This window comes from Pygocentrus nattereri, chromosome 12, assembly GCF_015220715.1.
Source record: "Pygocentrus nattereri isolate fPygNat1 chromosome 12, fPygNat1.pri, whole genome shotgun sequence".
Classification (NCBI taxonomy): domain Eukaryota; kingdom Metazoa; phylum Chordata; class Actinopteri; order Characiformes; family Serrasalmidae; genus Pygocentrus; species Pygocentrus nattereri.
In genome coordinates, this window is record NC_051222.1 from 42,606,993 (window position 1) to 42,623,160 (window position 16,168).

Genomic DNA, 16,168 nt, shown 5'->3' on the forward strand with positions numbered 1-16,168 from the left:
TTAATGACAGATTTCACTCAGCTATGGCAGATTTCTCTCAGTTAGTGGTATATTTCACTCAGTTCATGACAGACTTACCTCAGTTACTGACATATTTCCCTCAGTTACTACAGATGTCCCTCAGTTAATGGCATAATTCACTCAGCTTCTGCAGATTTACCTGGTAATAACATGTCACTCAGCTTCTGCAGATTTACCTCACTTAGTAAAATATTTCACTCAGTTAATGACAGATTTCACTCAGCTATGGCAGATTTCTCTCATTTAGTGGTATATTTCACTCAGTTCATGACAGATTTACCTCAGTTACTGACATATTTCCCTCAGTTACTACAGATTTACCTCAGTTAATGGCATATTTCACTCAGCTCCTGCAGATTTACCTCATATTTCACTCAGCTTCTGCAGATTTACCTGGTAATAACATCTTTCTCTCAGCTTTTGCAGATTTACCTCACTTAGTAACATATTTCAATCAGTTAATGATAGATTTCACTCAGTTAATGATAGATTTCACTCAGTTAATGACAGATTTACCTCAGTTAATGCCATATTTCACTCAGTTTCTGCAGATTTACCTCAGTTAATGGCATATTTCATGTCAGTTAATGGCATATTTCACTAAGCTCAGGCAGATTTACCACAGTTAATGGCATATTTCACTAAGCTCAGGCAGATTTACCACAGTTAATGGCATATTTCACCCAGCTTCTGCAGATTTACCTCACTTAGTAAAATATTTCACTCAGTTAATGACAGATTTTTTACATTTACATTTACATTTAGGAGATGCTTTTATCCAAAGCGACTTACAAATAATGAGGTACATAGAACAAGCATAGTCAGGCCTTAAAGGAGGCCAAAGGGTAATAGCGGCGTAGAGAAGGGAAGGAGGGCAAGAAGGAGATGAGGTTGGTAGTGGTTAGATTGCAAGAGGCGATTAGAGTAAGTGCTCCCTGAAGAGCTCTGTCTTCAGGAGTTTCTTAAAAACAGCGAGGGACGCCCCTGCTCTGACAGTGGAAGGGAGCTTGTTCCACCATTAGGGAGATTTCACTCAGCTATGGCAGATTTATCTCAGTTAATGCTATATTTCACTCAGTTCATGACAGACTTACCTGAGTTAATGGCATATTTCACTCAGCTTCTGCAGATTTACCTCAGTTAATGCCATATTTCACTCAGTTATTACAGATTTACCTCAGTCAATGTCATCTTACTGAACTACTTCAGATTTACCTCAGTTAATGGCATATTTCACTCAACTTCTGCAGATTTACCTCAGTTAATGGCATAATTCACTCATCTTCTGCAGATTTACCTGGTAATAACATATTTCTCTCAGCTTTTGCAGATTTACCTCACTTAGTAACATATTTCAATCAGTTAATGACAGATTTACCTCAGTTAATGGCATATTTCACTCAACTTCTGCAGATTTACCTCACTTAGTAAAATATTTCACTCAGTTAATGACAGATTTCACTCAGCTATGGCAGATTTCTCTCAGTTAGTGGTATATTTCACTCAGTTCATGACAGACTTACCTCAGTTACTGACATATTTCCCTCAGTTACTACAGATGTCCCTCAGTTAATGGCATAATTCACTCAGCTTCTGCAGATTTACCTGGTAATAACATGTCACTCAGCTTCTGCAGATTTACCTCACTTAGTAAAATATTTCACTCAGTTAATGACAGATTTCACTCAGCTATGGCAGATTTCTCTCATTTAGTGGTATATTTCACTCAGTTCATGACAGATTTACCTCAGTTACTGACATATTTCCCTCAGTTACTACAGATTTACCTCAGTTAATGGCATATTTCACTCAGCTCCTGCAGATTTACCTCATATTTCACTCAGCTTCTGCAGATTTACCTGGTAATAACATCTTTCTCTCAGCTTTTGCAGATTTACCTCACTTAGTAACATATTTCAATCAGTTAATGATAGATTTCACTCAGTTAATGATAGATTTCACTCAGTTAATGACAGATTTACCTCAGTTAATGCCATATTTCACTCAGTTTCTGCAGATTTACCTCAGTTAATGGCATATTTCATGTCAGTTAATGGCATATTTCACTAAGCTCAGGCAGATTTACCACAGTTAATGGCATATTTCACTAAGCTCAGGCAGATTTACCACAGTTAATGGCATATTTCACCCAGCTTCTGCAGATTTACCTCACTTAGTAAAATATTTCACTCAGTTAATGACAGATTTTTTACATTTACATTTACATTTAGGAGATGCTTTTATCCAAAGCGACTTACAAATAATGAGGTACATAGAACAAGCATAGTCAGGCCTTAAAGGAGGCCAAAGGGTAATAGCGGCGTAGAGAAGGGAAGGAGGGCAAGAAGGAGATGAGGTTGGTAGTGGTTAGATTGCAAGAGGCGATTAGAGTAAGTGCTCCCTGAAGAGCTCTGTCTTCAGGAGTTTCTTAAAAACAGCGAGGGACGCCCCTGCTCTGACAGTGGAAGGGAGCTTGTTCCACCATTAGGGAGATTTCACTCAGCTATGGCAGATTTATCTCAGTTAATGCTATATTTCACTCAGTTCATGACAGACTTACCTGAGTTAATGGCATATTTCACTCAGCTTCTGCAGATTTACCTCAGTTAATGCCATATTTCACTCAGTTATTACAGATTTACCTCAGTCAATGTCATCTTACTGAACTACTTCAGATTTACCTCAGTTAATGGCATATTTCACTCAACTTCTGCAGATTTACCTCAGTTAATGGCATAATTCACTCATCTTCTGCAGATTTACCTGGTAATAACATATTTCTCTCAGCTTTTGCAGATTTACCTCACTTAGTAACATATTTCAATCAGTTAATGACAGATTTACCTCAGTTAATGGCATATTTCACTCAACTTCTGCAGACTTACCTCAGTTCATGGCATATTTGACTCAGCTTCTATAGATTTACCTCAGTTAATGCCATATTTCACTCAGCTTCTGCAGATTTACCTCAGTTAATGGCATATTTCACTCAGCTCAGGCAGATTTACCTCAGTAAATGCCATATTTCACTAAACTCAGGCAGATTTACCTCAGTTAATGGCATAATTCACTCACCTCCTGCAGATTTACCTCAGTTACTGACATATTTCCCTCTGTTACTACAGATATACCTCAGTTAATGGCATAATTAACTCAGCTTCTGCAGATTTACCTGGTAATAACATATTTCTCTCAGCTTTTGCAGATTTACCTCACTTAGTAACATATTTCAATCAGTTAATGACAGATTTACCTCAGTTAATGGCAAATTTCACTCAACTTCTGCAGACTTACCTCAGTTCATGGTATATTTGACTCAGCTTCTGTAGATTTACCTCACTTAGTAAAATATTTCACTCAGCTCAGGCAGATTTACCTGGTAATAACATTTCACTCAGCTTCTGCAGATTTACCTCACTTAGTAAAATATTTCACTCAGTTAATGACAGATTTCACTCAGCTATGGCAGATTTCTCTCAGTTAGTGGTATATTTCACTCAGTTCATGACAGACTTACCTCAGTTACTGACATATTTCCCTCAGTTACTACAGATGTCCCTCAGTTAATGGCATAATTCACTCAGCTTCTGCAGATTTACCTGGTAATAACATCTCACTCAGCTTCTGCAGATTTACCTCACTTAGTAAAATATTTTAATCAGTTAATGACAGATTTCACTCAGCTATGGCAGATTTCTCTCATTTAGTGGTATATTTCACTCAGTTCATGACAGATTTACCTCAGTTACTGACATATTTCCCTCAGTTACTACAGATTTACCTCAGTTAATGGCATATTTCACTCAGCTCCTGCAGATTTACCTCATATTTCACTCAGCTTCTGCAGATTTACCTGGTAATAACATCTTTCTCTCAGCTTTTGCAGATTTACCTCACTTAGTAACATATTTCAATCAGTTAATGATAGATTTCACTCAGTTAATGATAGATTTCACTCAGTTAATGACAGATTTACCTCAGTTAATGCCATATTTCACTCAGTTTCTGCAGATTTACCTCAGTTAATGGCATATTTCATGTCAGTTAATGGCATATTTCACTAAGCTCAGGCAGATTTACCACAGTTAATGGCATATTTCACTAAGCTCAGGCAGATTTACCACAGTTAATGGCATATTTCACCCAGCTTCTGCAGATTTACCTCACTTAGTAAAATATTTCACTCAGTTAATGACAGATTTTTTACATTTACATTTACATTTAGGAGATGCTTTTATCCAAAGCGACTTACAAATAATGAGGTACATAGAACAAACATAGTCAGGCCTTAAAGGAGGCCAAAGGGTAATAGCGGCGTAGAGAAGGGAAGGAGGGCAAGAAGGAGATGAGGTTGGTAGTGGTTAGATTGCAAGAGGCGATTAGAGTAAGTGCTCCCTGAAGAGCTCTGTCTTCAGGAGTTTCTTAAAAACAGCGAGGGACGCCCCTGCTCTGACAGTGGAAGGCAGCTTGTTCCACCATTAGGGAGATTTCACTCAGCTATGGCAGATTTATCTCAGTTAATGCTATATTTCACTCAGTTCATGACAGACTTACCTGAGTTAATGGCATATTTCACTCAGCTTCTGCAGATTTACCTCAGTTAATGCCATATTTCACTCAGTTATTACAGATTTACCTCAGTCAATGTCATCTTACTGAACTACTTCAGATTTACCTCAGTTAATGGCATATTTCACTCAACTTCTGCAGATTTACCTCAGTTAATGGCATAATTCACTCATCTTCTGCAGATTTACCTGGTAATAACATATTTCTCTCAGCTTTTGCAGATTTACCTCACTTAGTAACATATTTCAATCAGTTAATGACAGATTTACCTCAGTTAATGGCATATTTCACTCAACTTCTGCAGACTTACCTCAGTTCATGGCATATTTGACTCAGCTTCTATAGATTTACCTCAGTTAATGCCATATTTCACTCAGCTTCTGCAGATTTACCTCAGTTAATGGCATATTTCACTCAGCTCAGGCAGATTTACCTCAGTAAATGCCATATTTCACTAAACTCAGGCAGATTTACCTCAGTTAATGGCATAATTCACTCACCTCCTGCAGATTTACCTCAGTTACTGACATATTTCCCTCTGTTACTACAGATATACCTCAGTTAATGGCATAATTAACTCAGCTTCTGCAGATTTACCTGGTAATAACATATTTCTCTTAGCTTTTGCAGATTTACCTCACTTAGTAACATATTTCAATCAGTTAATGACAGATTTACCTCAGTTCATGGCATATTTGACTCAGCTTCTATAGATTTACCTCAGTTAATGCCATATTTCACTCAGCTTCTGCAGATTTACCTCAGTTAATGGCATATTTCACTCAGCTCAGGCAGATTTACCTCAGTAAATGCCATATTTCACTAAACTCAGGCAGATTTACCTCAGTTAATGGCATAATTCACTCACCTCCTGCAGATTTACCTCAGTTACTGACATATTTCCCTCTGTTACTACAGATATACCTCAGTTAATGGCATAATTAACTCAGCTTCTGCAGATTTACCTGGTAATAACATATTTCTCTCAGCTTTTGCAGATTTACCTCACTTAGTAACATATTTCAATCAGTTAATGACAGATTTACCTCAGTTAATGACAAATTTCACTCAACTTCTGCAGACTTACCTCAGTTCATGGTATATTTGACTCAGCTTCTGTAGATTTACCTCACTTAGTAAAATATTTCACTCAGCTCAGGCAGATTTACCTGGTAATAACATTTCACTCAGCTTCTGCAGATTTACCTCACTTAGTAAAATATTTCACTCAGTTAATGACAGATTTCACTCAGCTATGGCAGATTTCTCTCAGTTAGTGGTATATTTCACTCAGTTCATGACAGACTTACCTCAGTTACTGACATATTTCCCTCAGTTACTACAGATGTCCCTCAGTTAATGGCATAATTCACTCAGCTTCTGCAGATTTACCTGGTAATAACATGTCACTCAGCTTCTGCAGATTTACCTCACTTAGTAAAATATTTCACTCAGTTAATGACAGATTTCACTCAGCTATGGCAGATTTCTCTCATTTAGTGGTATATTTCACTCAGTTCATGACAGATTTACCTCAGTTACTGACATATTTCCCTCAGTTACTACAGATTTACCTCAGTTAATGGCATATTTCACTCAGCTCCTGCAGATTTACCTCATATTTCACTCAGCTTCTGCAGATTTACCTGGTAATAACATCTTTCTCTCAGCTTTTGCAGATTTACCTCACTTAGTAACATATTTCAATCAGTTAATGATAGATTTCACTCAGTTAATGATAGATTTCACTCAGTTAATGACAGATTTACCTCAGTTAATGGCATATTTCATGTCAGTTAATGGCATATTTCACTAAGCTCAGGCAGATTTACCACAGTTAATGGCATATTTCACTAAGCTCAGGCAGATTTACCACAGTTAATGGCATATTTCACCCAGCTTCTGCAGATTTACCTCACTTAGTAAAATATTTCACTCAGTTAATGACAGATTTTTTACATTTACATTTACATTTAGGAGATGCTTTTATCCAAAGCGACTTACAAATAATGAGGTACATAGAACAAACATAGTCAGGCCTTAAAGGAGGCCAAAGGGTAATAGCGGCGTAGAGAAGGGAAGGAGGGCAAGAAGGAGATGAGGTTGGTAGTGGTTAGATTGCAAGAGGCGATTAGAGTAAGTGCTCCCTGAAGAGCTCTGTCTTCAGGAGTTTCTTAAAAACAGCGAGGGACGCCCCTGCTCTGACAGTGGAAGGTAGCTTGTTCCACCATTAGGGAGATTTCACTCAGCTATGGCAGATTTATCTCAGTTAATGCTATATTTCACTCAGTTCATGACAGACTTACCTGAGTTAATGGCATATTTCACTCAGCTTCTGCAGATTTACCTCAGTTAATGCCATATTTCACTCAGTTATTACAGATTTACCTCAGTCAATGTCATCTTACTGAACTACTTCAGATTTACCTCAGTTAATGGCATATTTCACTCAACTTCTGCAGATTTACCTCAGTTAATGGCATAATTCACTCATCTTCTGCAGATTTACCTGGTAATAACATATTTCTCTCAGCTTTTGCAGATTTACCTCACTTAGTAACATATTTCAATCAGTTAATGACAGATTTACCTCAGTTAATGGCATATTTCACTCAACTTCTGCAGACTTACCTCAGTTCATGGCATATTTGACTCAGCTTCTATAGATTTACCTCAGTTAATGCCATATTTCACTCAGCTTCTGCAGATTTACCTCAGTTAATGGCATATTTCACTCAGCTCAGGCAGATTTACCTCAGTAAATGCCATATTTCACTAAACTCAGGCAGATTTACCTCAGTTAATGGCATAATTCACTCACCTCCTGCAGATTTACCTCAGTTACTGACATATTTCCCTCTGTTACTACAGATATACCTCAGTTAATGGCATAATTAACTCAGCTTCTGCAGATTTACCTGGTAATAACATATTTCTCTTAGCTTTTGCAGATTTACCTCACTTAGTAACATATTTCAATCAGTTAATGACAGATTTACCTCAGTTCATGGCATATTTGACTCAGCTTCTATAGATTTACCTCAGTTAATGCCATATTTCACTCAGCTTCTGCAGATTTACCTCAGTTAATGGCATATTTCACTCAGCTCAGGCAGATTTACCTCAGTAAATGCCATATTTCACTAAACTCAGGCAGATTTACCTCAGTTAATGGCATAATTCACTCACCTCCTGCAGATTTACCTCAGTTACTGACATATTTCCCTCTGTTACTACAGATATACCTCAGTTAATGGCATAATTAACTCAGCTTCTGCAGATTTACCTGGTAATAACATATTTCTCTCAGCTTTTGCAGATTTACCTCACTTAGTAACATATTTCAATCAGTTAATGACAGATTTACCTCAGTTAATGGCAAATTTCACTCAACTTCTGCAGACTTACCTCAGTTCATGGTATATTTGACTCAGCTTCTGTAGATTTACCTCACTTAGTAAAATATTTCACTCAGCTCAGGCAGATTTACCTGGTAATAACATTTCACTCAGCTTCTGCAGATTTACCTCACTTAGTAAAATATTTCACTCAGTTAATGACAGATTTCACTCAGCTATGGCAGATTTCTCTCAGTTAGTGGTATATTTCACTCAGTTCATGACAGACTTACCTCAGTTACTGACATATTTCCCTCAGTTACTACAGATGTCCCTCAGTTAATGGCATAATTCACTCAGCTTCTGCAGATTTACCTGGTAATAACATCTCACTCAGCTTCTGCAGATTTACCTCACTTAGTAAAATATTTTAATCAGTTAATGACAGATTTCACTCAGCTATGGCAGATTTCTCTCATTTAGTGGTATATTTCACTCAGTTCATGACAGATTTACCTCAGTTACTGACATATTTCCCTCAGTTACTACAGATTTACCTCAGTTAATGGCATATTTCACTCAGCTCCTGCAGATTTACCTCATATTTCACTCAGCTTCTGCAGATTTACCTGGTAATAACATCTTTCTCTCAGCTTTTGCAGATTTACCTCACTTAGTAACATATTTCAATCAGTTAATGATAGATTTCACTCAGTTAATGATAGATTTCACTCAGTTAATGACAGATTTACCTCAGTTAATGCCATATTTCACTCAGTTTCTGCAGATTTACCTCAGTTAATGGCATATTTCATGTCAGTTAATGGCATATTTCACTAAGCTCAGGCAGATTTACCACAGTTAATGGCATATTTCACTAAGCTCAGGCAGATTTACCACAGTTAATGGCATATTTCACCCAGCTTCTGCAGATTTACCTCACTTAGTAAAATATTTCACTCAGTTAATGACAGATTTTTTACATTTACATTTACATTTAGGAGATGCTTTTATCCAAAGCGACTTACAAATAATGAGGTACATAGAACAAACATAGTCAGGCCTTAAAGGAGGCCAAAGGGTAATAGCGGCGTAGAGAAGGGAAGGAGGGCAAGAAGGAGATGAGGTTGGTAGTGGTTAGATTGCAAGAGGCGATTAGAGTAAGTGCTCCCTGAAGAGCTCTGTCTTCAGGAGTTTCTTAAAAACAGCGAGGGACGCCCCTGCTCTGACAGTGGAAGGCAGCTTGTTCCACCATTAGGGAGATTTCACTCAGCTATGGCAGATTTATCTCAGTTAATGCTATATTTCACTCAGTTCATGACAGACTTACCTGAGTTAATGGCATATTTCACTCAGCTTCTGCAGATTTACCTCAGTTAATGCCATATTTCACTCAGTTATTACAGATTTACCTCAGTCAATGTCATCTTACTGAACTACTTCAGATTTACCTCAGTTAATGGCATATTTCACTCAACTTCTGCAGATTTACCTCAGTTAATGGCATAATTCACTCATCTTCTGCAGATTTACCTGGTAATAACATATTTCACTCAGCTTCTGCAGATGTACCTCACTTAGTAAAATATTTCACTCAGTTAATGACAGATTTCACTCAGCTATGGCAGATTTATCTTAGTTAATGGTATATTTTACTCAGCTTCTGCAGATTTACCTCAGTTAATGCCATATTTCACTCAGTTTCTGCAGATTTACCTCAGTTACTAACATATTTCCCTCAGTTACTACAGATTTACTACAGAGTCTTGGGAATGCCTCGGTATCCCTCCAGAAGAGCTGGAGGAGGTGGCGGGGGAGAGTCTGCGACCCGGACCCGGATAAGCGGTTAGAGGATGGATGGATGGATGGATGGATGGAGTCATCAGGAAGGGGACACAGGAGCTCTAACAGAGCGTTTTAAACAGGGTGAGTACAGATTTGCAGTATGAGAAAAATAATGTGTTTCTAGAACATTGACGCATGTAAATATATTATAGTACACCCCAAAAATAAAACTATGAACGTTGGAAATTAGCATAATAGGTCCCCTTTAAATTCAGCCTGTTTGTGTATGTAGTTCCAAAAATAATTTCAAATTTATTGTCTTAAAATAGATTTTTCAACAGATGCATTTTGCTCATATCTCTGACAAAGAAGACTAACACTGAGAAAAAACAGAGGAAGAAGCGATGGGCTGTGAATCTGAAAGTTCTCTCACTCACCCCGGATTTAACTCTGAAAGGAGAGATGGGTAACATTAGCAGTGTAATATCAGTGATGTTAGTGTTCAGGTATTATGGCGTGTTACCTGTTTCCTGTGTCCACGTATGTCCACGTAAAATGTCAATAGCTTGGCTCTATTCCAGCTCCCAGCACATCTGAGTCTGGTATTAAGTGTTTGATAGCTGATCATTGCCTGGCTCAAGTATGTTCTGTGGGTGCTTTTTCATGGGTTATGCTTTGGATTGCAGAGTAAATTATTTGAATGTAAAAGTATTCTACATGCTTAACAGATTAACAAGGAAATACAAAACTGTAAAATAGTGATTTTCCATACCCCTTTATATTACATTACCGTAATTTGTGTACTTTGATCATTCTTTTTCTCCTTCTTATTAATTTAAAAGTTAATAAAATGAGACCTTCATTAAAAAAACAAAGCAACTGTAAAATAGTCATTGTAAAAAAACAATTTTTAAAAAACATTAAGGGTTAATTACTATCAAAAGGTACTTAAAAGCACTGAATTAGATTTTTAAATTTTGCAGCAATGCAGCATGAGGTCTTCCCTCATACTATCACCATTTTGCAGGCATGGTTGGAACTCATACATTTTCACTGATTCCATAAACTTTTCTAATGCAACAGAAACATAAGAGTGTCACGCATCGGAGTCTGCATTTGGACTCCAACTCCCAGAATACACCGGGAGATCAGGTGACCTCAGACATCGACAAGCGCTCTTATCAGCGCTCACAATAACCTGACTTTTAACTGTCTACACCTGTGTGTCATTTTAGCCTGGAGTACAAAAGCCCAGGCTTTAGCTAGAGTTAGTGCAAGGTATTGTTCCTTTCACATTACTGAGTGCTCCCGCTTGTATGTTTGTTGGATTGATCACGTGTATGACTCTCTGTATTGGACTACGTCTTTTGCCTTCCGTTTTGGTACCGTTGCTGTTCACTCTTGGTGTTTTGGCCCTGTTTGGATTTGGTTATCTGGTTTACCATTAAACCTCGTTCTCTTCCATCCGCAAGCATCTGGCACTCTGTCATTGCTCTGCATAACAAAGAGTATTTCTACATTTTTCTAAACTTGGCATAATTCTGTCATTACGATGTAAAGTCAATAGTGATTTTATATAAAATGGCTAATTGTAGAGAAAGTTGCAGACTTGGAACCATGTGCCTATTATTATTATTATTATTACTTTTGCTGTTAAATTTGTTCTGAAATGTATGACTGTAGTATGAACTAATGTATGTAATGTTTGTATGTTTATAAAATAATATACATCTAGATTAAAATAAATAATACCATTATGCATCCTACATCTTGAGACATCTTGGCATGTTATTTTAGCCAAGACATCTTATAACTTATAAGTTGTCTGACCAGTGGTAGGATGGTCCCCCCTTTAGATGTGAGTCTTGGTCCTCCCGAGGTTTCTTCCTCCTCCAGCTCTGAGGGAGTTTTTCCTTGCCTCAGCGCTCACGGGGGTTCTGTATATTCTGTATATTCTGTATATTATGTTCAGTGTTTTGTCTGATTCTCTGTGCTGTGATTCCCATTTTTGTAAAGCTGCTTTGTGACAACATCAGTTGTAAAAAGCGCTATATAAATAAATTTGATTTGATTTGATTTGATCTTAAGATCCGCATCTATAGACGTCTTAAAGACGTCTTCATTTCTTAAGACTCGCCTCAAGATGTCCTAAGACGTCTTCATAATGCGTCTTTAGACATGTCTTAAGACCTCTCAAGACATGGTGATGGCTGGGTATGTATTATTTTAATCTAATATATAATAAAGTATGATATTCATATTATTTTTACATAATAAAAAAAACACACATTGGAGAAGATAATTGCTAAAGCTAGTTTAAACAGCTTTAAACTTTCGCTTTGCTGCATTAAATAAATTGAAGTTTTTGTTTGAGTTTTTGTGTGGAAATCCATGATGCGACTGGACATGCTGCAGGTGAATGACCCAGGTTGACAGCTGTATTAATGAAGCAATGAACTGTGTGCAGACTGTTAGATTCAAATCATTACTACAGAGTAACAAGTCTGACACAGTAAGTACTGCAGGTTTCCTGTCACACAGCAAGACATGAAAACAGAAAACCACGCAGTCACCGAGCCAGAAAGACATGATGCAGGCAAGCTTCTGTCTTAATCTGACAGCTTTACATCTGCTTTAGGAAACATGTGAGCTCAACTCTGCTTTAGGAAAGTGTGAAAAGGTGTGTGGACAGTCAGGTCACAGAAACTCTGATGTACCCCTGTACCTACGGAAATTTCCCCTCAGACCTCCACACATTAATAATGGGTGAAGTCCCACCGATACAGCTCTGAGAGTCTCTCTGAGAAAGTGTTACATTACATAATGTTACATAAACTTTATTTTTAATGAGAAAACTAAGATTATCAGTAAGTGGCACTTATAAACCAAGCTTGTGTCATTTTAGAGAACATGGGTTTACAATGAGCTCCTACAGAGAGTTACAGCTCACCAGCTCAATGTAATTAGACTACATACAGAGAAACAATACAAGTCTAAATCTGCTTTAAAAACCAGCGTTAAAAGCAGTGTGAATCCGCTTTGGGAAATAAACGAGTGTGAATCCGCTTTGGGAAATAAACGAGTGTAAATCTGCTTTGGGAAATAAACAAGTGTGAATCCGCTTGGGGAAATAAATGAGTGTGAATCCCCTTTAGGAAATGGACGAGTGTAAATCTGCTTTAGGAAATGGACTAGTGCAAACCCGCTTTAAGAAATGGATGAGTGCAAATCGCCTTTAGGAAATGGATGAGTGTCAATCTGCTCATAAGCCCAGGCTTTTACCACAGTCAGTGTTGTTTTGATTATAAACTACTGAGCGTTATATCTATTTTATGCTTCTGTGTATGCCCTGTATTTTTCTTTTCCTGTGAACACATTACAGAACACCTTGCCTAACATGCAAACGGCAGACCTGGAAACCTTCCAGCCAAGGACAGTTACTCAGGCGTCATCAACAGGTTCTGACAGGAGCAAGTCATTCATTAACTCACCAACCAGCTCAGTTAGCTCAACTAGTCACAATTGTAAATGGCTTAACTAGCCAGCCGCAGCTATGAACGTAGTGCCACTTGAAGTTCATACTAATGACCATAGATCCCAATCTGAAGCTTCTCCTGCATGTTCCCTGTAAGTAGACCTGGTAAATTTGAGGGAGATCCAGATAAGTATTGTGGGTTCTTACTCCAATGTTCAGTGTTTTTTGAGAATTCACCAGTCAGTTTGGAACAAGCAAAGATTTCCTTCATAGTGTCCAGGTTAGCTGATAAAGCAACAGAATGGGCTACTGCTAGTTGTACTCATCCATCCATCCATCCATCCATCATCTTCCGCTTCTAAGGGGTTCGGGTCGCGGGGGCAGCATCATAAGCAATGAGGCCCAGACCTCCCTTTCCCCAGCCACTTCCACTAGCTCCCTGGGAGGGATTCCGAGGCGCTCCCAGGCCAGCTGGGCGATATAGTCACGCCAGCGTGTCCTGGGTCTTCCCCGGGGTCTCCCGGGTGGACTTGCCTGTGACACCTCCCAAGGAGAAGCAGCGGCTCTACTCCGAGTCCCTCCTGGATGACCGAACTTCTCACCCTATCTCTAAGGGAGAGTCCAGACACCCTGTGGAGGAAACTCATTTCGGCTGCTTGTATTCGCGATCTTGTTCTTTTGGTCATTACCCAAAGCTCATGACCATAGGTGAGGGTGGGAACGTAGATCAACCAGTAAATCGAGAGCCTTGCCTTATGGCTCAGCTCTTTCTTTACCACAACAGACCGGTAAAGAGCCCGCATCACTGCTGACCCAGCACCAATCTGCCTGTCAATCTCCTGCTCCCTTGTATCATCACTTGTGAACAAGACCCTGAGATACTTGAACTCTTGAGGCAAGAGCTCATCCCCGACCCAGAGAGGGCTCTCCACCCTTTCCCGCCTGAGAACCATGGCCTCGGATTTGGAGGTACTGATCCTCATCCCGGCCGCTTCACACTCGGCTGCAAACCGACTCAGCGCAAGCTGAAGTTCAGGGCCTGATGTCCCCAATAGGACCACATCATCTGCAAACAGCAGCGATGTGACCTTGAGGTCACTAAACCGGACACCCTCCATCCCCTGACTGCGCCTAGAAATTCTATCCATAAAAATTATGAATAGAATCGGTGACAAAGGGCAGCCCTGACGGAGTCCAACTCTCACTGGGAATGAGTCTGACTTACTGCCGGTTATGCGAATCAAACTCCAGCTTTGTTTGTCCAGGGCCTGAATGGCTCGTAGCAAAGAGCCATGTACCCTATACTCCCGAAGCACCTCCCACAGAATACCCCAAGGAACACAATCGAATGCCTTCTCCAGATCCACAAAGCACATGTGGACTGGTTGGGCAAACTCCCATAAACCCTCCAGAATCCTGGAGAGGGTGAAGAGTTGGTCCAGTGTTCCACGACCAGGGCGGAACCCGCACTGCTCCTCCTGAATCCGAGGTTCGACTATAAACCAGACTCTCTTCTCCAGTACCCCTGCATAGACCTTACCAGGGAGGCTGAGGAGTGTGATTCCTCTGTAGTTGGAACACACCCTCCGGTCCCCTTTTTTAAAATAGGCACCACCACCCCAGTCTGCCAATCCAGTGGCACCGCCCCCGATGTCCACGCAATGTTGAAAAGGTGAAAAGCCAAGACAGCCCCACAACATCCAGAGCCTTGAGGAACTCGGGACGGATCTCATCCACCCCTGGAGCCCTGCCGCCAAGGAGCTTTTTAACTACCTTAGCGACTTCGGCCTCAGTAATGGACAAGCCTATTCCCATGTCCCCAGACTCTGCCTCCTCACTGGAGAACGTGTCAGTGGGATTGAGAAGGTCCTCAAAGTATTCCTTCCACCGCCCAATGACGTCTTCAGTCGAAGTCAACAGCACACCATCTCCACTATATACAGTGCTAATGGCACACTGCTTTCCCCTTCTGAGTCGCCTGACGGTTTGCCAGAATCTTTTCGGAGCCGACTTAAAGTCACTTTCCAAGGCCTCACCAAACTCTTCTCACACCTGGGTTTTTGACTTGGCGACGACTGAAGCCACAGATCGCTTGGCCTGTCGATACCTGCCAGCTGCCTCTGGTGTCCTACAGGCCAACCATGCCCGGTAGGACTCTTTCTTCAGCTTGACGGCATCTTTCACCTGGGGTGTCCACCACCGGGTTCGAGGATTACCGCCCCGACAGGCACCAACTACCTTGCGACCACAGCTACAGTCAGCCGCTTCAACAATGGAGGAGCAGAACATGGCCCATTCTGAGTCAATGTCCCTCACCTCCCCCGCTATCTGGTCAAAGTTCTGACAGAGGTGTGAGTTGAAGATCAATCTGACAGGTTCTTCTGCCAAACGTTCCCAGCAAACCCTCACTATACGTTTGGGCTTGCCTGGTCTGACCGGCATCTTCCCCCACCACCTGATCCAACTCACCACCAGGTGGTGATCAGTTGACAGCTCAGCTCCTCTCTTTACCCGAGTGTCCAAAACACATGGCCGCAAGTCCGATGACACGAATACAAAGTCAATCATTGAACTGCGGCCTAGGGTGTCCTGGTGCCATGTGCACTTATGAACATCCTTGTGTTCATACATGGTGTTTGTTATGGACAAACTGTGGTTTGCACAGAAGTCCAAAAACTGAACACCACTCGGGTTCAGATCAGGCCATTCCTCCCAATCACACCCCTTCAGGTCTCACTGTCTTTGCCCACGTGAGCGTTGAAGTCCCCCAGTAGGACAATAGAGTCTCCAGGAGGAGCACTTTCAAGCACCCTTCCCAAGGACTCTAGGAAGGCTGGGTACTCTGAACTGCTGTTCGGTGCATAAGCACAGACAACAGTCAGGACCCGTTCCCCAACCCGAAGGCGTAGGGAAGCTACCCTCTCATCCACCAAAGAAAACCCCAACATACAGGCGCCGAGTCGAGGGGCTATAAGAAAGC